Source organism: Arachis stenosperma, chromosome 6 (assembly GCF_014773155.1).
Source record: "Arachis stenosperma cultivar V10309 chromosome 6, arast.V10309.gnm1.PFL2, whole genome shotgun sequence".
In the NCBI taxonomy this organism is placed as follows: domain Eukaryota; kingdom Viridiplantae; phylum Streptophyta; class Magnoliopsida; order Fabales; family Fabaceae; genus Arachis; species Arachis stenosperma.
The window spans coordinates 89411901-89436524 of record NC_080382.1 but is presented as its reverse complement, the minus strand read 5'-3'; the positions used below and the strand labels follow the sequence as shown (position 1 = coordinate 89436524).

General features: G+C 39.4%; 2 non-coding genes across 2 annotated transcripts; both read left to right on the top strand.

The window, feature by feature from the left end:
• The first annotated feature begins 18098 nt into the window (after nt 1–18098).
• LOC130937112 (small nucleolar RNA R71) lies at nt 18099–18206 on the top strand. Its single transcript, XR_009068345.1, has one exon. It is a non-coding gene; the product is annotated as a small nucleolar RNA R71 (small nucleolar RNA).
• A 5508-nt stretch (nt 18207–23714) lies between these two features.
• Nucleotides 23715–23822, top strand: LOC130938479 (small nucleolar RNA R71). The gene has a single exon (XR_009069642.1). It is a non-coding gene; the product is annotated as a small nucleolar RNA R71 (small nucleolar RNA).
• The last annotated feature ends 802 nt before the right edge of the window (nt 23823–24624 follow it).

Below are 24624 nucleotides of genomic sequence, written 5' to 3'. Positions count from 1 at the left end.
AGAAACACAAAATATTTTTGGTTTTTATGATTTTATGATTTTTTTGGTATTTTCTTTATTTATTTTCGAAAAAAAAGGAAAAAAATTTTTTGAAAAATTTTTGAAAACAAAACAAAAAGAAAATTACCTAATCTGAGCAACAAGATGAACCGTCAGTTGTCCATACTCGAACAATCCCCGGCAACGGCGCCAAAAACTTGGTGGACGAAATTGTGATCATCAACAATGGCTCCAAAGGCTTGGTGCTCTCAAACATGAATCACACTTTGTCACAACTCCGCACAACTAACCAGCAAGTGTACTGGGTCGTCCAAGTAATACCTTACGTGAGTAAGGGTCGATCCCACAGAGATTGTTGGTATGAAGCAAGCTATGGTCATCTTGTAAATCTCAGTCAGGCGGATAATAATTGATTATGGAATTTTGAAAATCAAATAATAGTAAATAAACAGAAAATAAAGATAAAGTTACTCATGTAATCCAATGGTGGGAATTTCGGATAGGTGTATGGAGGTGTTGTGTTCCTTCTGAATCTCTGCTTTCCTACTTCTTCCTTCTAGTTTTTCATCACTCCTTTCCATGGCAAGCTATATGTAGGGCATCACCGTTGTCAATGGCTACATCCCATCCTCTCAGTGAAAAAGGTCCAAATGCTCTGTCACAGCACGGCTAATCATCTGTCGGTTCTCAATCAGGTTAGAATAGAATCCAGTGATTCTTTTGCGTCTGTCACTAACGCCCAGCCTTCAGGAGTTTGAAGCTCGTCACAATCATTCAACCCCAGAATCCTACTCGGAATACCACAGACAAGGTTAGACTTTCCGGATTCCCATGAATGCCGCCATCAATTCTAGCTTATACCACGAAGATTCTGATTAAGGAATCCAAGAGATATGCACCCGGTCTAAGGTAGAACGGAAGTGGTTGTCAGTCACGCGCATTCATAGGTGAGAATGATGAGTGTCACGGATCATCACATTCATCAAGTTGAAGTGCAACGAATATCTTAGAACAGAAATAAATCGAATTGAATAGAAAATAGTAGTAATTGCATTAAAACTTTGAAGTACAGCAGAGCTCCACACCCTTAATCTATGGTGTGTAGAAACTCCACCGTTGAAAATACATAAGTGATGAAGGTCTAGGCATGGCCGAATGGCTAGCCCCCAAAACGTGATCACAGGATTAAAAATACAATCCAGGATCCAGGATGAAAATACGATAGTAAAAAGTCCTATTTATACTAGACTTGCTACTAGGGTTTACAGAAGTAAGTAATTGATGCATAAATCCACTTTCAGGGCCCACTTGGTGTGTGCTTGGGCTGAGCTTGTTCTATCCATGAGCTGAGGCTTATCTTGGAGTTGAACGCCAAGTTGTAACGTGTTTTGGGCGTTCAACTCTGGTTCGTGATGTGTTTCTGGCGTTTGACTCCAGAATGCAGCATGGAACTGGCATTGAGCGCCAGTTTACGTCGTCAAATCTCGAATAAAGTATGGACTATTATATATTTCTGGAAATCTCTGAATGTCTACTTTCCAACGCCGTTAAGAGCGCGCCATTCAGAGTTCTGCAGCTCCAGAAAATCTATTTCGAGTGCAGGGAGGTCAGAATCCAACAGCATCAGCAGTCCTTTGTCAGCCTCCTATCAAAGTTTTGCTCAGGTCCCTCAATTCCAGCCAGAAAATACCTGAAATTACAGAAAAACACACAAACTCATAATAAAGTCCAGAAATATGAATTTAGCATAAAAACTAATGAAAACATCCCTAAAAGTAGCTAGATCATATTGAAAACTACCTAAAAACAATGCCAAAAAGCGTATAAATTGTCCTCTCATCACTTGCCTTTTGAGTCTCTTTTCCATTGAGCTCCTTCCACACATATGTCCATGAGGACTTGGTCCAACCTTTGATCAAAGTTGACCTTTCTAGTGTAGGGACGTCCGTTTTCTTGCATAATTGGCAAGTGGAACGCCAACCTTACATTTTCTGGACTGATATCTAAGTGTTTCCCCTGAACCATTGTAAGCCAATTCTTTGGATTCGGGTTCATACTTTGATCATGGTTCCTAGTGATCCATGCATTGGCATAGAACTCTTGAACCATTAAGATTCCGACTTGTTGAATGGGGTTGACCAGAACTTCCCAACCTCTTCTTTAGATCTCATGTCGGATCTCCGGAAACTCATTTTTCTTGAGCATGAAAGGGACCTCAGGGATCACCTTCTTCTTGGCCACAACTTCATAGAAGTGGTCTTGATGGACCTTTGAGAGGAATCTCTCCATCTCCCATGACTCAAAGGTGGAAGCTTTTATCTTCCCTTTCCTCTTCCTAGAGGTTTCTCCGGCCTTAGGTGCCATAAATGGTTATGGAAAAACAAAAAAACTACGCTTTTACCACACCAAACTTAGAATATTGCTCATCCTCGAGCAAAAAAAGAAAGAATGGAAGAAGAAGAAGAAGATATGGAAGAGAGGGAAAGATGTGCGGGTTTCGGCCAAGGGGGAGAAGAGAGGGTTGTGTTGTGTGAAAATGAAGAAGGATTGATGCATGAAAACTTGTCTCTCAACAAATTTCCCTTCGGCAAGTATATCGAATTGTCGTCAAGTAAAACTCACAATAGAGTGAGGTCGAATCCCACAGGGATTGATTGGTCAAGCAACTTTAGTTAGAAGAATATGCTAGTTGAGCTAAACAGAATTGAGATTGAGATGCAGAAATTTAAATGACTAGAAAGTAAATGAAAGAAATTAAAGTGCAGAATCTTAAATGGGGAGTTGGGGTAATGAGCAGGAAATTAAATGGCAGAAAGTAAATAGAATGGGTAAGATCAGAAATGGGAAGATCATTGGGTTTAGGAGATGTTGCATTCTCCGGATCAAGTTCATTCTCATCTCTTCCTCAATCAATGCATTCATTAATCTCCTTGGCAATCTTAAGTGATTGGATCCCAATTCCTTGGCAATCCAATCTCTCTAAGCTTAAACAATTGCCCAATTCCTTGATTTAATTGCTCATGGAAAGAGATGAAAGTATGGTCACCGATTATACCACATGTATTTCCAAATCAAAGTGTTAGGAGGATTAAATGTCACAATATCCATCCAAACCCCAAATTGGTCCAACATGAGAAAGTATTTCTAGCATGATTTCCTCATCCCTTTTCCAAGGTTCAAAGGAGATCCAATTATGGAGAGTTTCTTTTCCAAGACAACTAACCAATTGAATTAAGATTGAAAGCTTTCTAGTAAGATTAAGAGAAAAGAAAGAAGAAGAAGAATGAAAACTATAATTGATCCATCAAATTACAACAGAGCTCCCTAACCCAATGAAAGGGGTTTAATTGTTCAAAGCTCTAGAAATGAGAAATAGCAGAAAAGAAGAATCCATGCTAGAAGTACAGAAAAGTAAATATGCAGAGAGTAGTTCCCAAAAGTGCTAAGCTTCTCTCTAGTTCAAAACTACTCCTATATATACTACTCCTCATGATCTTCTAGTGAGTTCTTCAAGTCTTGGATGTGGGCTCTGGACCTTGAGTTGAAGCAATTCTCATCTTTAGTGGGCCCAGCTTGCAGAGAAATATGAATTAGGCTTGGGCATTTAGTGAGATTAACGTTTGAGTAACATTTTGGGTGCGAGAACGTTAGTGGCATTCACTTTTTCCACTAACGTTCCACCCTTATATACCCACGTTAATTCCCACATTAGTAATCTTAACGTGAATACTGACGTTTCTTACTCAATCCTTGGCCAACGTTAATGGGACTCACTTTTCCCATTAACGTTGGCTTGTGCCCCTTTTCGCAAACATTAATAGGAATCACTTTTCCCATTAACGTTGCTTGCCTCTTTGCCCCTACGTTAGATCTCATGTTAGCTTGGCTAACGTAGCTCTTAACGTGGGTATATATCACCTTCGAGAGCGTTAGTGACACTCACCTTTGTCACTAACGCTCAAATTGCCTTAAGTCCCTACGTTAGAACCCATGTTAACTAAGTTAACGTGGCTCTTAACATAGTAATGAAGCCATCTCCCAATGTTAGTGACAAAAGTGAGTGTCACTAACGTTGGTCCTTTGAATTCAACTCCACATTAACTTTCATGTTAACAATCTTAACGTGAGAGTTAACGTAGGCAATGCTAATGATCCAACGTTAGTGACAAAAGTGAGTGTCACTAACGTTGGTGTTGTTGATCCTCTTCCACGTTAAAGCTCACGTTAACTAAGTTAACGTGACTCTTAACGTGGGGCATTGCCTAGTTTTCCAACGTTAGTGGTGTTCACTTTTACCACTAACGTTGAGGAGAAACGTTATTGGAGTTCATGTTTCTCATTAACGTGGAGTCTTCTTTTTCTTCTACGTTAAGTACCACGTTAAATTAGTTAACGTGGCTCTTAACGTAAGCTATGAATGGCTTCACAGGCGTTTTTGGTGATCACTTTTCTCATTAACGTTGCAAGCTCTTTGCCATCCCACGTTAGTAGTCACGTTAACTAAGTTAACGTGAATGCTAACGTGGTTCTTCCATGCTTCATTTGTCCTGAAATCAAGCAATTAAAGTGCATCAAAGCTCTAGCCAAAGTCATGAGATTATGCATCATCAAGTTATGATGCAATTCTGGCAAAAATCTCATGAAATCATGCAAAATTCACAATAGTTGCTTGAATCAATGTGTAAGTGTATATTCACCCAAAACATGCCTTATTCACTAAGAAAATGCATGAAACTACCCTAAAACAGTAAAGAAAAGGTCAGTAAAACTGGCCTAGATGTCCTAGCATCACAACACCAAAATTAAAGCTTGCTTGTCCCTAAGCAAGTACTGAAGCATAAGAAAAATGAAATGAAAGAACAAGAAGATAAAATAGAAGTCGCATTCCTGGTTCATAGAGTTTCATGCATAGCAACTTAGGTTCTTTCCCTTTAAGTTTCAAGCCTTTATCAAATCCCTAGTCACTTTCTTGATTGCATCCACGGAGGCTTCTTTCTTAGTGATCCTTTCTTACTTTTCAAAGTTTATTTTTCTTTTTGCTAAGTGCTTTGTAAGAGGGCGACTCTTTATGATAAGCTTTCAGCCAACACTCCCAAACTAGTTGGTTTTAGGGTGCTAGGTGTTAAGACACCCCTAAGGACTTACTCCCTCAAGTCTCTTTCCCTCATACATACACACCACAGGCACATGGTTTGTTATTCTTTCTTTCTTGAGACCTTGGTGTCCATCACCTCTTTGGGTTACTAAGTGCTCTGTAGCAAAGGTTACTCTTGATAGTGGACTTTCAGCTGATAATCTCAGATTAGTTAACCCAAGTTACCAAGTGATAAGGCACCCCTAAGAGCTTATTCATCCAAGTATATCCCTTGTACATAGACACCACAGACACATGCCTCAATTTTGAAACCCTTGGTGCCTAGCATTGTTTCTTATTGTGTTCTTTTTCTTATTTTCAATTGTATTGCTCTTTTTCTTTTCTTGTTGGGATCTTATTGTTTAGCTAGCCTCCAAGAATGTGTCTCAAACATAAGACTTAGGATGGATAGTTGCTTTCTTTCCTTTCTTGGTGAACCAACTTAGCTTACTAATCAGCTTACCATAAACATTCAGAATGCACTTCACAAAATGACTCCACTCTTGTTCTTTCCATAACATTTTCTTTTAGATAAACTTAGAGAGACAAGCATACAAGTAAGGAAGATGAAAGTGAGCATTCAAGATATTAAGCTCAATAACATAGACCTAAGCAATGAAACTTAAATGCATAATTGAAAATCCTAAGCTACCATGGAAGCATGTTCTATTTCATACATGATTTTCCTTATTTAAAGCTTTGAAAAAGAAAGTAAACTAAGAAGGGACTTCACCACCTTTCACTTGTTGGTATGCTCATTCTTCTTCTGCTTCCTTGCCATTTTTAGATTCGCTTTGTCCACTTGTGCTTCCTCTCATCCGACTTGCTCTAGCTAATTTCCAATCTTCTAGTGCCTTCCTTACTGATTCATGACTTTGTTCAGCCCTTTCGCGCTCCACTCGTGCTAATTCATCTTTTACATCCTCATACTTTGTGATTCATGGATGTAAAACAGGTAATTGTCCGACTAGATATCCAAGCCTGGCTTGGGTATTCACATGGTATCCAGCCTCACTCATGTAGACTCCTTCCGAGAATGTTCTATATTCATCGAAAAGATCTGCTTGTTCACTTTGTTTCCTATGCATCTCATGAATGTGTGCTCCTTGATGTGCTTGGATGTTGATTAGCCTTTGGATGGCTTCTTGTTATTGATCATGTTTCTGATTCAGGTTGTGGAAGGATTCACTCCATTGTCTTCCTTGTTCCAATTGCTGATCCATCAGTTGTTTTTGCCACTCCCCTTGTTGATTCATCCATCTGGAAACTGACTCTTCATGGCAATCCCTTGATTGTATGTGGAGCTCCCTTTGCGCTTCTTGATTTTCCATGCATTGCCTAGATAAGGTGTCAATAGCCTCCTGCAGTTGGTGCATGCTTAGGGTGGCTGAAACTTGCTCTTGTGGATGTTGTTCTTCTTCAGCTTGATGAGTTGGTCTCTTTCGTATCCTTCGTGGAGGTAATGGAGTTGCAGCAGCGTGCATCCGGCGATAAGTGAGTGGAAGACCAACCTTTATCCACTCAGGGTTTTCATCTTCGAATATCACCCTGACCAGTTTGCAAAGGCGGAAGATAATGCTAGGATAACCCAACTTTCCTCCAGAGTCACTCTTCTCGGCGAGCTTCCGAATGCCTTGAGCTATGAGTTCATGAACCTTGATCTCTCCTCCCTTCATTATACATTGCACCATCATTGCTCTCTTGAGGTTCACTTCCGAGTTGTTTCCATCTGGGAGAATGGATCTCCTTACAATTTCGAACCATCCTTTAGCCTCAGGGAGGAGATCTCCTCTTTTTATAAATTTCGGCTTCCCCTTGGGACCTCTCTCCCAATCTGCTCATTGCACACATATATCCTGTAGAATCTGGTCATAATTGGGGTTTTGGTCCATTCTCGAGTGATAGCTCTCCTCTTCAAAGGGTATGCTTCTCAATTTCAACACTCTCATGATAGTCATGGGGCTAAAGTCTACCACGATCCCTCTCACAAAACTTGTGTATCAGTCATCCTTCTTGTCTTGCCTAACTGTATTTGCATAGAACTCTCTTACTAGAGTGGCATTCACCCTTGTGACAGGGTCGGTGAGGAGCTCCCATCGGCGTTGTTCCACCTTCTCTAAGATTTCTGGGCACTCGGCTTTTGTGACTTGAAAGCCTAGTTCATAAATGATTTCCTTCTCAGTCATCCACCCATACTGAAGTGCATGATAAAAGGTTCTAAATCGCACTTCATCAAAAGGAGGATGCTCTATAGGTCCCTTCCCTTTTTGCCTCTTGGAGCTTGATGATGCCATGAGTGAGGATCAGTTTGCGAAGATGGTGAATGCTATGAGGGTGTATGTGAAGCTTTGGTGGAAAGTGATGTGTGTATGACCGAAAGGAAGGAATGAGAATGGTGAGAATGAGTGTGTATGGATAGGTTGTGTGTAGAAGTTTAAATATGAAGATGGCAATTGATTGAAGGGTGTGGATTGATGATGGTGTTTGATAATGGACGGTTGGGGTTTTGAGATTGAATGAGCACCAGGATCACCTCCTTTATGGGGGTCTTGGTTCGGTCCTCAAGATTGTCCACTCCCAATGTTGCATGGCAACACTTCCAACGACATTCCCTATGAAGACAAGTGTGAAATTCCCTTGGTGTAGTGGCCGAATCTCCTTTCCTCAATTGTCCTATCAAATACCATCAATGTCCTTTTTGATTCCCTATATACGAAAAGTAAATGCAATGGGTTATTTAAAACTTTTGGTGGGAAGAAGTGTGAACTAATAAAATATTTCTTTTTCTTTTTCTTTTGTTTTTATATGACTAAATGTTTTCCATGAAAGCAAATTAATCAAACATTAAGCTTCCCATGCATGCACGTTGGTACACCAAACTTGTTTGTAATCTCATAGTGCAACAAGTTTGGGGAATGAACTTTCTCATAAGGTGTGTTCAAACCACACTTGGTGTGCTTTGAACACCAAACTTATCATGTACTATAAGTTACATGTAGAGGGGCTTTATGTTAGTCATCAAAATTAATTTGAAATTCTATGGAAATTGCCTTATTGCTATTATTAGAAATTTAAGAAAGCAGTTATAGAGCATGGGTTGCCTCCCACGAAGCGCTTCTTTAACATCATTAGCTTGACGGTTGTACCTTGTCAAGGTGGTTGATAGTGCTTGAAGTCCTCCCCTCTTGCAGTGAACCTATGTCCATTAGCCTTGTTGATAAGCTCCATATGTTCTAAGGACATGATTTTATTGATGGTATATACTGGGGGAAACTGAGATGGAATAGTGGGGAGTTGAGGTGGTATAGATGGAAAGTATGTAGAAATCACTTCATCACCTAGTGAGAAATTTTTTGTAGGAATTTTCTTATTTCTCCATCCCCTTGGAACTTTCTTCTTTGTTTCCATTGATGTTGTCTTGTTTTCTATGGATTCTTTCTCTAGGGGATTCTCGTTATTGATCTTGCATGACTCTGATGGTTCTGGTTCCCTTTGGATTACCTTTGAATGTTGTTCTTCTTGACTATATGGCTTCCCAACTAATGGGGCTTGCAATTGTGTTGTTTGCGCTTCCTCGTTTGGTTCCTCCATCAACTTATTGTCTTCATGATCTGCTTCTTGTGAGAGGTTGAAAACATTGAAGGTGAGCTGCTGATAAACCCCATTTGTAGGGTTTATCTTGTATTGATTTTTGGGGATTTTATCACCTTTTACCCACATTTATTCAATGAAATAGCATGGTTTTATAACTTCTCCCTTAATTGTGCTTAAGAGTGAAAACATGCTTTTTAGGTCTTAAAATAAATAAATTTAATACACCTTGATTCCATTAGATGCCTTGATATGTTTGTTAAGTGATTTAAGGTTTAGGAGGCAAAGATTGGATCAAGGGAATGAAGAAAGAAAGCATGAAAAGTTGGAGAACTCATGAAGAAATGAAAGAACCGGAAAGCTGTCAAGCCAACCTCTTCGCACTTAACTGACCATAACTTGAGCTACAGAGGTCCAAATGATGCGGTTCTAGTTGGGTTGGAAAGCTAACATCCGGGGCTTCGAAATGATATAAGATTTGTCATAGTTACATCATGCATAGGGGCGCGCACGCGCACGGTACGCGGATGCGCTGATGGTGGCACATGACCCACTTAATACAACACGTGGCCAGCGATTTTAGAAGCCTTGTGGGCCCAATCCAACTCATTTCTGATGCTATTTAAGCCAAGGATTGAAGGGGAATCAACATACTTTTCATACTTTTGATAATTAGTCATAGTTTAGTTTTAGAAGTAGCTTCTAGAGAGAGAAGCTCTCACTTCTCTCTAGGATTAGGATTAGGATTAGTTCTTAGATTTAGGTTTTAATCTTTGCTTTCTTCTACTTCTACCTTTCAATTCCTTGTTGTTACATTCATCTTCCTCTATTCTTTTGTTGTAATTTCCTTTATGTTGTTCTTGCATTTTGTTGTAGATCTACTTTTGTTCCTCTATTCTTTTTTGATTTGTTGTTGTTTAATTCCTTGCAATTGAGTAGTGTAGATTTACTTTTCTTGCAATTTTACTATGCTTTCCTTTTATACCTTCCAAGTGTTTGATGAAATGCTTGGTTCGATTTTAGAGTAGAATTTTATGTTCTTGGCTTGGAAAGGTAACTTAGGAACTCTTGAGTTACTAATGTCCAAGTAATTGATGATTGGGATCCATTGACTCTAGTTCTCACTAATTGAATTAATGGAGAGTTAGGACTTATGGACTAGGATTGATATAGCTCATTTGACTTTCCTTTACTACTAGTTAGAGGATGATTTAATGAGATTAATCCTTGCCAATTCTCATATTGTGGTTAGTGATTAGGATAGAGATCCTTGACCACCAACCCTTGCCAAGACCTTTTTAAGCCTTAGTTTACTTTCTTGCCATTTATCTTTCATGCTTCTTATCAAAACTCCAAAAATGACTCACAACCAATAACAAGACACTTTATTGTAAATCCTAGGGAGAACGACCTGCGGTTTAAATACTTCGGTTTATAGATTTTAGGGGTTTGTACTTGTGACAAACAAATTTTTGCATGAAAGGATTATTGTTGGTTTAGAGACTATACTTCAACGAGATTTCATTTGTGAAATTCTAAACCGTCAAAAAAATCCAATCATCAAAATGGCGCCGTTGCCGGGAATTTGCAATGGTGTTATGTTATTGGTTATTGTACATATGTGAATATTGTAAATAGCTTGTCTTTTGCTTGTTTACTAGATTTTGTTAGTTTTATTTTGTCTTTCCATAATGAATTCTCCCTATGCCTATGAGTTTGGTTCTAGTTTTGTTGTAGGAAATGTGCACCTCAATGATGACACTCATTATGGATAGAACCAATAAAGATGGGAGGAGCCTCAAGGAATTGATCACTCCTATTGGCAACAACCTCCGGATACTTATAGGTATAATTTCCATCCTAATGCATGCCAATTTAACAGCTATGATGACTCTTTTTGTGACACTCAACAACCACCATCATATGCCTATGAGTCTCATCCTCAACATGAACCTCAACAATTCTCAAAAGCCTTTCATTACCAAACACCACCCTAGGATCCATATCCATCATATGACCAAACCCCCATACCATACTCTTATGACCATTATGAGCAAGAACCCTTAGAACCGCTACAACCCTATCAAGATTACTCCCAAGAACCACCTCAATACACACCATCTCCATAATTTTAACAAGAGGAACCACTTTCCTACCATGAACCCTCTCTCCAAAATAATGAACCTTCTTACTCACCCCAAACCCCAATAGACGATCCTCTCACTTTGTTACTTCAAGGACAAGAAGCCATGAAGCGGGATACGCTTGAGTTTGTGACCAATTTGACCAAGGTGGTGCATACTTTAGCCCACCAATGCTTGAATACTCAAGGTACTTCCGTGACCACATGTGAAAAGTCAAAAGAAGAGCAAAGCATGAAGGAGAAATTGGAAAATTCGGTGGAGAAGGAGGAGTCAAATTTTGTGTTAGAACATTTGGAGGAGCCTGTGATGATTGAAGAAAAGGAAGAAGTAGTTGAAGATTTGGGAGATGTTGAAAGTCCATGGCAATGTAGCATCATGGAGAACTCTTCTAAGAAGCTTGATATCGATGTTGAGGAGGGTGCGCAACCTCCAAGGCATGTCATAGTTGGAGACTTGGAAGAGGCTTATCAAGAGATGGATTCAATCATGGATGAATTCCTATCCAAAATTGAATCCTCTCCCATTGGACAAGATGAAGTTCTTGAAGACAACACCAAGCCAAGTGAAAAAGGGAAAAGGTTGAAATTGAAGAAGCTTGTTAAAAGGTGGAAACAACTAAAGAAGAGCCTAAAGAAGTAGACCTTGCATTGTCTAAGTGTGAGGAGGTCCCCCTCCCCAAGTCACCATCCAACACAACATTCAAGTGGGTAAAACACTTATCCCTAAGCTTTACTTTCTCACTTGAATATGGTTTAATTGAAAATGATGGTCAACTTAGAGCTCTTTGTGGAGTCAAAAGTATAAGAGAGTTGTGTAGTGGTTGGAAACATCATTCTAAGCTCATGACGGTTGTAAGCTCAAAATTCAAGAGTAATGGTTGGTGTGGAACCAAATGGCATGGGTCTAGGAAGTTGTTTGGAAGCCTCTTTGAGAATTCCAAGGCCATACCACCCGGATGGAATAATGACGATCAATCTAAGGACGGGTGTCAAAACAAAGTATGGGATCCCGGATCTCACAAAGAGAATCAAATTTGGGAGCCCATGGTATGTGTAGAACTCCATCATAGCTTGGAGATATTGATTTTGAGCAATAGAGCTTATTGGAAGTCCAAGCATTGGTGGGAGTTCCAAGATGAGTACAAGCACAAGCCACCATGACAAGAAGCTCCCCATAAGTCCAACTTAAGGACAATAAATAAAAGTGCTAGGTGGGAGACACCCCACCATGGTAAAATCTTTCCATACTCTTTTAATTTTGTTAATAAGTGAATTGAGTTGCCATTGTAGGTAGATTCTCATTTTTATTTTTATCTTTTGTAAATATTGGTAGAATTAGTTTAATTTCTTGTTTTTATTATTTTATTGAGTTTAGTTAGTAGTATAGTATGTTGAATAAGGTTCTAGGGTGTTTTGGTAGCTGTTTGGAGGTTTGGAAGGCTTGAATAGGTGCAAGAACTTAAAAAAACAAAAATTTGAAAAATAGAGCACCAATCCACGCGCGCGCGCAAAGCACACGTACGCGCACCTCATGCATTTTCGACCATCCACGCGCACGCGCACTGTACGCGTACGCGTGGATGCAAAAATTCGACCCCAGCCAAAAACCCGAGAGTTAGGCCTGCACTGTGCGAACATTGGGCCTAAGGCACAAGTCTATGCACGCGTGCGCGCACCTGGCGCGTACGCGCACATGATCTTAAATTCGCAATGCACGCGCATGCACACTATGCGCACGCGCGTCGATTGCACAATCTACACCCCCGGTACTTTTACCCGAGAGTTGTGCCACTTTTAGGCCGACATTATGCCTCTCGCCTAACTCGACGCACGCGTGCGCGCATCTGGCGCGTACACGTCCTTCGACCAATATACCCATTAACTCGTAAACGTGCATGACGCGCACGCGTCGGTAAAAAAAAAGAGTTTTTTTTCTCCCCTTCCATTTTCTTTTGCTTATCACATTCGCATACTTCTACTCTTCCCATTTTCATTTAGTTTTTGTAGCATGTTTTTTGTTTTTTTAAGTCATTTTAATAATGGTGTTGCATCTTCCTACTCAATTGTTGAGGATTCCTTGCATTACTTTGGTGCCTCTTGACTTGTTTCATGTTGTTGGGTGATGTTTCTCTTCAAATCAATGCTCAATCTTTTATGCACTTGTGTTCTTTTTGCATTGATATGACCTTATATTGTCTTTCATGGCCCACTCTCTCTTGTTCGAATTTGATGATCATCATGCTCTTCATGCTTTGACCTTACTCTTGCATCAAGTATCATTGATATGCCATTTTCTCTTATTGTTTCCTCCTCTACATGTTGTAGCTACCATGTAGTAGAGAACCATAAACCTACTTGGCATTAGCCCCCGCCTATGTTCTAATTGCTTTGATATCTTTGTCATAGGCTTAATATTCTTTTCCTTTTCTATCCTTTTAGGTTGGCCACCAAGAAGGGAGAAAGGAAAAGCTGTTAAATGGGGCAACAAATAAGTCATCTGCACAACCCCTTGAGGAGCTCATCAATTGTAGCAACCCGTCCACCCTGCTCTTCTTTGCATGCACCGAGGACGGTGCAATCTTCAAGTGTGGGGAGGTCGTTTGACCGATCTCCATGGGTAACAATTTCCTTTTCAACACCAATGTTAGTTAGTTGTTGCATTGCATGATAGGTTGCATGTTAGTTAGAATTTGTACATACTTTTACCACTTCTTTTTTTTTTTTTTTTGTTAGGACTACTTGGTTAGGATGATGATTTCTTTCCCAAGAAACCGTTTTAGGGTAACCTACCAATTTGAAAAATTTTTTGTTGAACTTGCTTGAAAGAATTTATTTTGGAACATGGTTTTTGAGCCAAGAATACAAGCTAGTGAGATTTGAGCCTAATTGTGTGGTTACATCTTATAACCACTTATTGTCCTTCTTGTGTGCATTATTCTCTTTCTATGAATGTAATCTTTGATTTGTTTGATTCTTTATGTCCATTATTTTGCGTATTCATGCATTTATATGATTGAGGCCATCATTTCATTTAGCTCACTTACCCAAATGGCCTTACCTTTTATCATCCATTGTTAGCCAATTTGAGCCTACGATTAACCCACATTGTTCTTAATTTAGCACATTACAAGCCTTAAAGCGAAAAATAATAAATGTCCTTAATTTGGATCTTTGATTGGCTTAGGCTAGTGTGTGTGAGTATCATTCAAGTGTGGGAACCTTGGGACATTGGGTGAATAAAAGGGTAGTTTTGTATTATTAGTGTAAATATTGGGAATTGGGTACACACTCATGTATTGATCGAATGTAAAACCTTATGCATTGATGCTCTTATAAAAAAATGAGAAAAAGAAAAGAAAAAAAGAAAAAAAAACAATATGGAAAAGAAAAAAATATAGAAAAAGAAAAAAAAATAATAAGAAAGAAAAAGAAAGAAAAAGAAAAACAATAAAAAGGGGACAAAATGCCCCAAAGTAAAGCTCAAATAAAAGTCAATGCATATGTGTTGTGAAATGAAAAGAGAATGCATGAGTATGTGGAAAAGTGAAGAATGGGTAGTTAGGTTAGAACTTAATTGTATATGATGTCATAGGTTAGGTGGGAAGTCTAAGCCTATCAAAGATTCAAACTTCAAGCTCACTTGACCAAATATGCATCCTACCTTAACCCTAGCCCCATTACAACCTAAAGAAAAAACCTCATGATAATTGTATGCGTGCATTGAATAATTGTTGATTGTTAGATGAAAAACAAATCTTGGAAAGCATGATTAGGGGAGAATTGAGTGAATCAACCCCAAACACCGAGCGACAAGAGTGCAAACACTTCCGGTGAGGGTTCGATGCTCAATTCCTTGATTCCCGACTTTCATGAGCATTCTTCTCGCAAGTCTACTTGAACTTCATTTTGATATTCGAATTGGTAGGACTCATGAATCGTTATATGATCTTGGCCCTACTTGTGCATGTATGACTTGGAGGATTGATTTATTTTTAACCAAGTAGTTAGAATCATTTTGCATTTAGTTGCATATAGTTTAGGTTGCATATAGTTTATTTACATTGAATAAATGTTGATACCCTTTGTTTCTCTCTTGGCTTAAGCATGAGGACATGCTTGGTTTAAGTGTGGGGAGGTTGATAAACCCCATTTGTAGGGTTTATCTTGTATTGATTTTTGGGGATTTTATCACCTTTTACCCACATTTATTCAATGAAATAGCATGGTTTTATAACTTCTCCCTTAATTGTGCTTAAGAGTGAAAACATGCTTTTTAGGTCTTAAAATAAATAAATTTAATACACCTTGATTCCATTAGATGCCTTGATATGTTTGTTAAGTGATTTAAGGTTTAGGAGGCAAAGATTGGATCAAGGGAATGAAGAAAGAAAGCATGAAAAGTTGGAGAACTCATGAAGAAATGAAAGAACCGGAAAGCTGTCAAGCCAACCTCTTCGCACTTAACAGACCATAACTTGAGCTACAGAGGTCCAAATGATGCGGTTCTAGTTGGGTTGGAAAGCTAACATCCGGGGCTTCGAAATGATATAAGATTTGTCATAGTTACATCATGCATAGGGGCGCGCACGCGCACGGTACGCAGACGCGCCGATGGTGGCACATGACCCACTTAATGCAACACGTGGCCAGCGATTTTAGAAGCCTTGTGGGCCCAATCCAACTCATTTCTGATGCTATTTAAGCCAAGGATTAAAGGGGAATCAACATACTTTTCATACTTTTGATAATTAGTCATAGTTTAGTTTTAGAAGTAGTTTCTAGAGAGAGAAGCTCTCACTTCTCTCTAGGATTAGGATTAGGATTAGTTCTTAGATCTAGGTTTTAATCTTTGCTTTCTTCTACTTCTACCTTTCAATTCCTTGTTGTTACATTCATCTTCCTCTATTCTTTTGTTGTAATTTCCTTTATGTTGTTCTTGCATTTTGTTGTAGATCTACTTTTGTTCCTCTATTCTTTTTTGATTTGTTGTTGTTTAATTCCTTGCAATTGAGTAGTGTAGATTTACTTTTCTTGCAATTTTACTATGCTTTCCTTTTATGCCTTCCAAGTGTTTGATGAAATGCTTGGTTGGATTTTAGAGTAGAATTTTATGTTCTTGGCTTGGAAAGGTAACTTAGGAACTCTTGAGTTACTAATGTCCAAGTAATTGATGATTGGGATCCATTGACTCTAGTTCTCACTAATTGAATTAGTGGAGAGTTAGGACTTATGGACTAGGATTGATATAGCTCATTTGACTTTCCTTTACTACTAGTTAGAGGATGATTTAATGAGATTAATCCTTGCCAATTCTCATATTGTGGTTAGTGATTAGGATAGAGATCCTTGACCACCAACCTTTGCCAAGACCTTTTTAAGCCTTAGTTTACTTTCTTGCCATTTATCTTTCATGCTTCTTATCAAAACCCCAAAAATGACTCACAACCAATAACAAGACACTTTATTGTAAATCCTAGGGAGAACGACCCGAGTTTTAAATACTTCGGTTTATAGATTTTAGGGGTTTGTACTTGTGACAAACAAATTTTTGCATGAAAGGATTATTGTTGGTTTAGAGACTATACTTCAACGAGATTTCATTTGTGAAATTCTAAACCGTCAAAAAAATCCAATCATCAGCTGCTCATCATGTATTCTCAACACTAACTCTCCTCGTTCTACATCTATGAGTGCTCTAGCAGTGGCTAGGAAGGGTCTCCCCAGAATGATGGGGTAAATAGGATTCTCATCCATTTCCAGAACAACAAAATCTGTGGGAAGATTATAGCTCCCAACCTTCACCAGCACATTTTCAACCACCCCTATTGCTTGTTTTTGAGTTTTGTCAGCCAATCTGATAATTACATCCGTAGGAGTTAGTTCATTGATTTGAAGCTTCTTCATGAGGGAGAGAGGCATTAGGTTGATGCTTGCTCCCAAGTCACAAAGCTCTTTGTCAATCATTGTTTCTCCTATGGCACAAGGAATGTGGAAACTCCCTGGATCCTCCTTCTTTGTGGGTGGCCTTGGTTGAATGAGAGCAATACAATCTCTGTTCATCTTGATTGTTTGTCCACCCTTCAATGGACATTTTCTGGCTAGTAGCTCCTTTATATACTTGATGCAGAAAGGCATCTATTGGAGGGCTTTAATGAATGGTATATTTACATCTAGAGATGCAAACATATCAAGAAACCTTGAGTACATTCTCCCTGCTACACCACCTTTAAGCCTGTGGGGAAAAGGTGCATATGGGTTCAATACCTCCTTCTTCTTTAGCTCTTCCTTGGATGTAAGCTGAGTTGCACAGCTTCCTTCCTCCTGGCTTTCCTTTTGGTTATTTTGGAGGTGTTCTACTCCATTCATACTCCCCTCATCACTTGTGGTTATCATTTTGCATTCTTCCCATCTCACTTTCTTTGTTTCTCCTCTTGGATTCTTCTCTGTATCACTGAGGAATCCATCAGTGGGTTTGGGAATTTGTTGAGATAGGTACCCTACTTGGGACTCCAATCTCTTGATGTTTTCTCCTTGGTTCTTGATATTAGCTCGCACTTCTTCCTTAAACACTTTATTGTCTTTGACTTCTCTGCATATGTTTTCAAGTAGAGCCTCAATCTTTGAAAGCCTATCATCTGTTAATAATGGTGGGTTGAGATTAGGTGGTTGAGAAGGTTGGTTAGATGGATGTTGATAGTATCTCTGTGAGGTATTTTGATGAGTAGCATTGTTGTTGGAATTGAAGTTGGGGCGTCTCTGATCTTGCCCTTGGTCTTGTTGATTTCCCCATCCAAAGTTAGGGTGATTTCTCCATCCAGGGTTGTAAGTTTTGGAGTATGGATCATGGACATATCTAGGTGAGTTTTCCACATAGTTGGCTTGCTCCCAGTCACCTTCTTCTCCTATGTTTACTCCTTCTTGAGCTGGTGATGAGGTGATAGCTGCTGCAACTTGGTTCTCTTCCACCTTCTTGGTAAGATCTGCTAGCTGCTTGGTTATCATCTTGTTTTGGGCTAACAGTACATCCATGTGGTTCAGCTCTATTATTCCTCTAGTGTTACTTCTTTCAGAGGCATAGAAGTAGTCATTCTCAGCAACTGTTTCAATGACATATATGGCTTCTTCAATGGTTTTTTTCTTGTTTAAAGAGCCTCCTGATGAATGATCCACAGCCTTCTTTGACTCATAGGAAAGACCTTCATAGAAGATGTGAAGTTGAACCCACTCATTAAACATCTCTGGTGGGCATCTCCTTGTTAAATCTTTGAATCTCTCCCATGCTTCATAAAGTGTCTCACCATCTTGTTGTCTAAAAGTCTGCACCTCAGTTCTTAGCCTATTGATCCTTTGAGGGGGATAAAATCTTGCTAAAAACTTGTTCACCACTTCTTCCCAATTAGTTAAGCTTTCCTTTGGGAAGGATTCAAGCTATTTGGATGCCTTGTCCCTGAGTGAAAAAGGGAACAAGAGCAGCCTATAGACATCCGGGTGGACTCCATTGGACTTCACTGTGTCACAAATCCTCAAGAAGGTGGTCAAGTGTTGATTAGGATCTTCTTGAGCACCTCCTCCAAATGAGCAATTATTCTACACAAGGGTGATGAACTGAGGTTTTAGCTCGAAATTGTTGGCATGTATGGTGGGCTTCTGAATGCTGCTTCCACAGTTTCCTGGATTAGGATTGATATAGGATCCTAAGACCCTCCTTTCTTGCCCAGCCCGGTTTGCATGGCCTTCTCTGGCATGATTATGAGCTTCTTCTTCATGATTGTTCTCCGAATTCTCTTCCATGTTGGGTTCAAAGTATTCTTCCTCTTCCTCAGCACCAATAATCCTTTTTCCTCTTGCCTCCCTTCTTAGCCTCCAAAGGGTTCTTTCAGGTTCTGAATTAAAGGATGTTGAGACTCCTTATCTTCTCCCTGTCATACAACAAACAGATTGCACAACAGGAGGTATAGTGAAGACTATTCTTGTTAGAGTAATTGTTAGTGTGAGTGATGCAATTTATCAAACAGTTAGTGGGTTAGTGATCTGAATTATGATCAACTAAGAAAAAGAGAACAGAAAAAAGAGAGGGTATAGGGGATGAGGAAGAAATTAAAAACGAACTAAGGTAAATTGACTGAATAATAAAAAAAACGAATAACGAAATAAAAAAAATTGCTCAATCTAGTGATCTTCTAACTTAATCATTGTTGATTCAAAATCAATCCCCGGCAACGGAGCCATAAACTTGATGCATGAAAACTTGTCTCTCAGCAAATTTTCCTTCGGCAAGTATACCGAATTGTCGTCAAGTAAAACTCACAATAGAGTGAGGTCGAATCCCACAAGGATTGATTGGTCAAGCAACTTTAGTTAGAAGAATATGCTAGTTGAGCTAAACAGAATTGAGATTGAGATGCAGAAATTTAAATGACTAGAAAGTAAATAACAAAAATTAAAGTGCAGAATCTTAAATGGGGAGTTGGGGTAATGAGCAGGAAATTAAATGGCAGAAAGTAAATAGAATGGGTAAGATCAGAAAAGGGAAGATCATTGGGTTTAGGAGATGTTGCATTCTCCGGATCAAGTTCATTCTCATCTCTTCCTCAATTAATGCATTCATTAATCTCCTTGGCAATCTTAAGTGATTGGATCCCAATTCCTTGGCAATCCATCTCTCTAAGCTTGAACAATTGCCCAATTCCTTGATTTAATTGCTCATGGAAAGAGATGAAAGTGTGGTCACTGATTATACCATATGTATTTCCAAATCAAAGTGTTGGGAGGATTAAATGTTACAATATCCATCGAAACCCCAAATTGGTCCAACATGAGAAAGTATTTCTAGCATGATTTCCTCATCCCTTTTCCAAGGTTCAAAGGAGATCCAATTATGGAGAGTTTCTTTTCCAAGACAACTAACCAATTGAATTAAGATCGAAAGCTTTCTAGTAAGATCAAGGGAAAAGAAAGAAGAAGAAGAATGAAAACTATAATTGATCCATCAAATTACAACAGAGCTCCCTAACCCAATGAAAGGGGTTTAGTTGTTCATAGCTCTAGAAATGAAAAATGGCAGAAAAGAAGAATCCATGTTAGAAGTACAGAAAAGTAAATATGCAGATAGTAGTTCCCAAAAGTGCTAAGCTTCTCTCTAGTTCAAAACTACTCCTATATATACTACTCCTCATGATCTTCTAGTGAGTTTTTCAAGTCTTGGATGTGGGCTCTGGACCTTGAGTTGAAGCAATTATCATCTTTAGTGGGCCCAGCTTGCAGAGAAATATGAATTAGGCTTGGGCATTTAGTAAGATTAACGTTTGAGTAACATTTTGGGTGGGAGAACGTTAGTGGCATTCACTTTTTCCACTAACGTTCCACCCTTATATACCCACGTTAATTCCAACATTAGTAATCTTAACGTGAATACTAACGTTTCTTACTCAATCCTTGGCCAACGTTAATGGGACTCACTTTTCCCATTAATGTTGCTTGCCTCTTTGCCCCTACGTTAGATCTCACATTAGCTTGGCTAACGTAGCTCTAACGTGGGTATCTATCATCTTCGAGAGCGTTAGTGACACTCACCTTTGTCACTAACGCTCAAATTGCCTTAAGTCCCTACGTTAGAACCCACGTTAACTAACGTGGCTCTTAATGTAGTAATGAAGCCATCTCCCAACGTTAATGACAAAAGTGAGTGTCACTAACATTGGTCCTTTGAATACAACTCCACGTTAACATTCACGTTAACAATCTTAACGTGAGAGTTAACGTAGGCAATGCTAATGATCCAACGTTAGTGACAAAAGTGAATGTCACTAACATTGGCGTTGTTGATCCTCTTCCACGTTAGAGCTCACGTTAACTAAGTTAATGTGACTCTTAACGTGGGGCATTGCCTAGTTTCCCAACGTTAGTGGTGTTCACTTTTACCACTAACGTTGAGGAAAAACGTTATTGGAGTTCATGTTTCTCATTAACGTGGAGTCTTCTTTTTCTTCTACGTTAAGTACCACGTTAACTTAGTTAACGTGGCTCTTAACGTAAGCTATGAATGGCTTCGCAGGTGTTATTGGTGATCACTTTTCTCATTAACGTTGCAAGCTGTTTGCCATCCCACGTTAGTAGTCACGTTAACTAAGTTAACGTGAATGCTAACGTGGTTCTTCCATGCTTCATTTGTCCTGAAATCAAGCAATTAAAGTGCATCAAAGCTCTAGCCAAAGTCATGAGATTATGCATCATCAAGTTATCATGCAATTCTGGCAAAAATCTCCTGAAATCATGCAAAATTCACAATAGTTGCTTGAATCAATGTGTAAGTGTATATTCACCCAAAACTTTCCTTATTCACTAAGAAAATGCATGAAACTACCCTAAAACAGTAAAGAAAAGGTCAGTAAAACTGGCCTAGATGTCCTGGCATCAAGGATAGAGGGGTTTATATAGTGGAGGGAGAGGGTAGTAGGTTCAGTCATTTAGGGTGCGTTTGGGTGGGAAAGGGATTTTGAATTTGAAGGTAGGTGGGTTTTATGGGGAAGAGTGGATGGATGTGAGTGGTGAAGGGGTAATTAGGAAGAGAGATTAAGGTGATTGGTAAATGATGTTTGGGGAAGAGTATTTTTGGATTGTGTGAAGAAGAGAGAAGGTGAGTTGAGGTAGGTGGGGATCCTGTGGGGTCCACAGATCCTGAGGTGATCCTGTGGGGTCCACAGATCCTGAGGTGTCAAGGATTTAACATTCCTGCACCAATTAGGCATGTAAAACGCCATCTATAAGCAATCCTGGCGTTTAACGCCAGCTTGATGCTTGTTTCTGGCGTTTAACGCCAGCCTTCCTCAGGGTGCAATCCTGGCATTTAAACGCCAGACTGCTGCTTGTTTCTGGTATTTAACGCCAGCTTTATGCTCTATTCCGGCATTAAACGCCAGCCAGATGCTCCTTACTGGCGTTTAAACACCAGTAAGCTCTTCCTCCAGGGTGTGCTTTTTCTTCTGCTGTTTTTTATTATATTTTTAATTTTTGCAATTGTTTTGTGACTCCACATGATCATAAACCTAATAAAACATAAAAGAACAATAGAAATATAGATAAATAAAAATTGGGTTACCTCCCAATAAGCGCTTCTTTAATGTCAATAGCTTGACAGTGAGCTCTCATGGAGCTTCGTAGATGTTCAGAGCATTGCTGGGACCTCCCAACACCAAACTTAGAGTTTGAATGTGGGGGTTCAACACCAAACTTAGAGTTTGGTTGTGGCCTCCCAACACCAAACTTAGAGTTTGATTGTGGGGGCTTTGTTTGACTCTATATTGAGAGAAGCTTTTCATGCTTCCTCTCCATGGTTGCAGAGGAAGATCCTTGAGCTTTAAACACAAGGTAGTCCCCATTCAATTGAAGGACTAGCTCTCCTCTGTCAACATCAATCATAGCTCCTGCTGTGGCTAGGAAGGGTCTTCCAAGGATGATGCATTCATCCTCATCTTTTCCAGTGTCTAAGATTATGAAATCAGCAGGGATGTAAAGGCCTTTAACCTTCACTAACACGTCCTCTACCAATCCATAAGCTTGTTTTATTGACTTGTATGCCATCTCTAATGAGATTCTTGTAGCTTGTACCTCAAAGATCCCCAGTTTCTCCATTACAGAGAGTAGCATAAGATTCATACCTGACCCCAGGTCACACAAAGCCTTCTTAAAGGTCATGGGGCCTATGGTACAGGGTATTAAGAATTTACCAGGCTCTTGTTTCTTTTGAGGTAAAGTTTGCTGAACCCATGTATTTAGTTCACTAATGAGCAAGGGAGGTTCATCTTCCCAAGTCTCATTACCAAACAACTTGGCATTCAGCTTCATGATAGCTCCTAGATATTGAGCAACTTGCTCTCCAATTACCTCTTCATCTTCTTCAGAGGAAGAATAGTTCTCAGAGCTCATGAATGGAAGAAGGAAGTTTAATGGAATCTCTATGGTCTCTATATGAGCCTCAGATTCCTTTAGGTTCTCAATAGGGAACTCTCTTCTGCGTGGAGGACGTCCCATGAGGTCTTCCTCATTGGGATTCACATCCTCCCCATCCTCTTTGGATTCAGCCATTTTGATTATATCAATGGCCTTGCACTCTCTCCTTGGATTCTCTTCTGTATTGCTTGGGAGAGTATTATAAGGAGTTTCAGTGATTTTCTTTTTTAGCTGGCCCACTTGTGCCTCCAAATTTCTAATGGAGGACCTTGTTTCACTCATGAAACTTAGAGTGGCCTTAGATAGATCAGAGACTATGTTTGCTAAGCTAGAGGGGCTCTGCTCAGAATTCTCTGTCTGTTGCTGAGAAGATGATGGAAAAGGTTTGCTACTGCTAAGCCTGTTTCTTCCACCATTATTAAAGCCTTGTTGGGGCTTTTGTTGATCCTTCCATGAGAAATTTGGATGATTTCTCCATGAGGGGTTATAGGTGTTTCCATAGGCTACACCCATGTAATTCACTTCTGCCGTTGCAAGGTTCTCAGGATCATAAGCTTCTTCCTCAGAAGATACTTCTTTAGTACTGTTGGATGCATTTTGCAATCTATTCAGACTCTGAGAAATCATGTTGACTTGCTGAGTCAACATTTTGTTCTGAGCCAATATGGCATTCAGAGCATTAATTTCAAGAACTCCCTTCCTTTGAGGCGTCCAATTACTCGCAGGATTCCTCTCAGAGGTGTACATAAATTGGTTATTTGCAACCATGTCAATGAGTTCTTGAGCTTCTACAGGCATTTTCTTTAGGTGAATGGATCCACTTGCAGAATGGTCCAGTGACATCTTAGAGAACTCAGATAGACCATAATAGAATATATCCAAAATGGTCCACTATAAAAGCATGTCAGAAGGACACTTTTTGGTCAACTGCTTGTATCTTTCCCAAGCTTCATAGAGGGATTCACCATCCTTTTGCTTGAAGGTCTGAACAATCACTCTAAGCTTGCTCAGCTTTTGAGGAGGAAAGAACTTGGCCAAGAAGGCCGTGACCAGCTTATCCCAAGAGTCCAGGCTATCTTTCGGTTGGGAGTCCAACCATGTTCTAGCTCTGTCTCTTACAGCAAAAGGGAAAAGCATGAGCCTGTAGACTTCAGGATCTACTCCATTAGTCTTAATAGTGTCACAGATCTGCAAGAACTCAGTTAAAAACTTATAGAGATCTTCTAATGGAAGTTCATGAAACTTGCAGTTCTATTGCATCAAAGCAACTAGTTGCGGCTTCAGCTCAAAATTGTTTGCTCCAATGGCAGGGATTGAGATGCTTCTTCCATAAAAATTGGAAGTTTGTGTGGTATAATCACCAAGCATCCTCCTTCTGCCTCCACCATTGTTATTGGGTTCGGCCATGTCTCTCTCTTTTTTGAGATTCTCTGTAAGGTTTACTTTGGATTGTTGTGCTTTAGCTTCTCTTAGCTTCTTCTTCAGAGTCCTTTCAGGTTTAGGATCTGCTTCAACAAGAATGTCCTTGTCCTTGCTCCTGCTCATATGAAAAAGAAGAAAATAGAAAAGGAAGAGGAATCCTCTATGTCACAGTGTAGAGATTCCTTTATATGAGTAGAAGAATAAAAGAATAAAAGAAGGAGGAGAAAAATTCGAACACAAAGGAGAAGAGAGGGTTCGAATTTTTAGATGAAGAGAAGTGTTAATAAATAAATAAAATAAATAGAAAGAGATGAGAGAGAGAGAATTTTCAAAAATTGTTTTTGAAAAATGGTTAGTGATTTTCGAAAATTAAAAGAAGAAATTA